Source organism: Castor canadensis, chromosome 16 (genome assembly GCF_047511655.1).
Source record: "Castor canadensis chromosome 16, mCasCan1.hap1v2, whole genome shotgun sequence".
Taxonomy (NCBI): Eukaryota; Metazoa; Chordata; class Mammalia; order Rodentia; family Castoridae; genus Castor; species Castor canadensis.
In genome coordinates, this window is record NC_133401.1 from 71,034,365 (window position 1) to 71,036,729 (window position 2,365).

Genomic DNA, 2,365 nt, shown 5'->3' on the forward strand with positions numbered 1-2,365 from the left:
GTTAGCCAACCAAATGTAAGGCCAAGGTAGTTGCACACAAGAAGGCAAATATCTTTTGAAAACATTACCATGACGAACAAACTATTACCAAATTTCATCCCCCTGCCTGGAAAACGCAATAAAAGCTTGCTGTTCTCTTTTCTTCAGCAACCAGCAGCCTGATTCTCCCTTGATCACTGCTGTCTCTCTTTGATTCCAATTGAAGTCAGACAGCTCAATAAAGCTTTGCCTGCCTTGTTCATAATATGTGTCCTGGTCTCATTCCCACTGTTTCCATGCCACACAATCCCACTAAACAGTATCAGTATCAGCTATTAGAAAGGATCCCTTAAGCCCAGGGCTAGTCTGGGCCATTTGGTGGTACTCCATCTTTTTTGTTGTTGTTTGTTTTTTGTGGGACTGGGGTTTGAACTCAGGGCTTTGTTCTTACAAAAGAACAGCTTGCCAAGCATGCACTCTACAACTTCCAGTCCATTTTGCCCAAATTATTTTCAAAAAGACTTCTCTCCAACTATTTACCCATCTGGCCTCTAACTGTGATCCTCCCAACATCAACACCCCAAGTAGTGGCATGAGCCACTGATGCCCAGAGGGTGCAACAACTTTTAAAAGGAAAAAAAAATAAAGTACAATTGTGAGAAGACATAGATACTTAGATACACAGTAATTCGTGAACGTCAAGAAATATCAGATTTAACTTTACCAATGTTTACACATGAATAGTCAAGTCTATAGAGGATTAATCTTGCCCAAGGTCACACAGCTTCTATATATTTTGACCTACGTGCACCACCTTAGTATGTAAATAGAATCTGAATTGGTTCCCACTCTTGGCTCAATTTTAACAGGTAATGCAGAAGAAAGGATTTGCCTATCAGATCTACAGAGAATGAAAACAAGGTGTCTTCAGTTTCTTAAATTTACAATGGCTTCTGTTCTTCAAAGTGATGGTGCTCAGACTGAGGAAGATTCATTATGAAGTTAATCAAGTACTATCCAATAACCATTCATCTTTGTCCAAAGCATCCTACAGGTCTGCAGATTACTCAGCTCACAGCATGCCCTAGTCAGAGTGGCCCAATGAAGGCAGAGAGGAGGAATGAGAATGACAAGGGGACCTGGACAGAGGAAGGAACAGATCAAGAGAAGAAGCAAGAAACAGGTGTGTGAAGGATGTCTATACTCCCCACCTCCCATTCATCTTCCTCAGGGCCCTGGTTACCTCTCTATTTCTTAGGCTATAAATGAGTGGATTGAGAATAGGAGTGACGATAGTATAGAAGATGGAGGTGGCCCTGTTGCCTGCTGGTGTCCTAGTTGAAGACCACTGCATGTAGATAAATATGGCTCCCCCATAGTAGAGGCCCACCACAGTCAGGTGGGAGGAACAAGTAGTCAGAGCCTTCTGATTCCCCTCAGTGGAGTGCATCCTAATCACAGCTGTGAGGACCTTGGCATAGGAAGTCACAATGACCCCAAGGGGCAGCAGCAGCATGACCACACAGCATGCATAGATGAGGTCCTCAAAGAGGGAGGTGTCAGCACAGGAGAGGTGCAGCAGGGCAGGGACCTCACAGAAGTTGTCCACCTCCAGAGAACGACAGCAAGGGAAGCTGAAGACCATAGTCACATCAATCACACTGTCAGCCATCCCAACCCCCCAGGATGCCAAGACCAGAAGAAAGCAGGTCTTCCAGTTCATGAGCACAGGGTATCTCAGAGGGTAGCAGACTGCCACGTACAGGTCATAGGCCATAACTGCCAAGAGAAAACACTCTGCTCCTGCTACCATGACCACTAGAAAGAACTGCACAGCCTCCCCAGGAGATGACTTTATGGCCTGAGAGAAAGTTGGCTGCCATCTTGGGCACCACTGTGCACATCAGGGTCAAGTCCATGATGGAGAGCTGGCTGAGGAAGAAGTACATCGGGGTGTGCAGGCGCCTGTCAGCATGGATGAGCAGGAGGAAGAGGATGTTGCCAGCCAGGGTGGCCACAGAAGCCAGAAGGACCAGGAAAAACAGAAATAAATCAGATGGTGAATAGCTGAACAGGCCTGTAAGGATGAAGTTTGACAGGAAGGTGTGATTCCAGAGCTCCATGGCCATGACCCTGAGAACGAACAAACAAACTATTCACCTGGCATCCCAACAGCATGCATGATGAAATAAACCTTTGTCTTCCAAAACACAGAGACCAGACCTTTAACAGTAGCCTAACCTTCCTTCTGGCAGTGAAAATCCTCTTTCTCTCACCTGGCCTCAGGAGTTACCATGTAAGGATTGATACTTAACTTCCCTTGAGAGATGAGAAATGGCAGAGAGAATAGAGGCAAGGAGACCACAGAGTAAGGAGACTGACTAAA

The 2,365-nt window shown here is 45.7% G+C and overlaps 1 pseudogene; it reads right to left on the bottom strand.

Moving 5' to 3' along the window:
* Positions 1-1,177: 1,177 nt before the first annotated feature.
* On the bottom strand, positions 1,178-2,108 carry LOC141417843 (olfactory receptor 2M2-like; annotated as a pseudogene).
* Between the last annotated feature and the right edge of the window lie 257 nt (positions 2,109-2,365).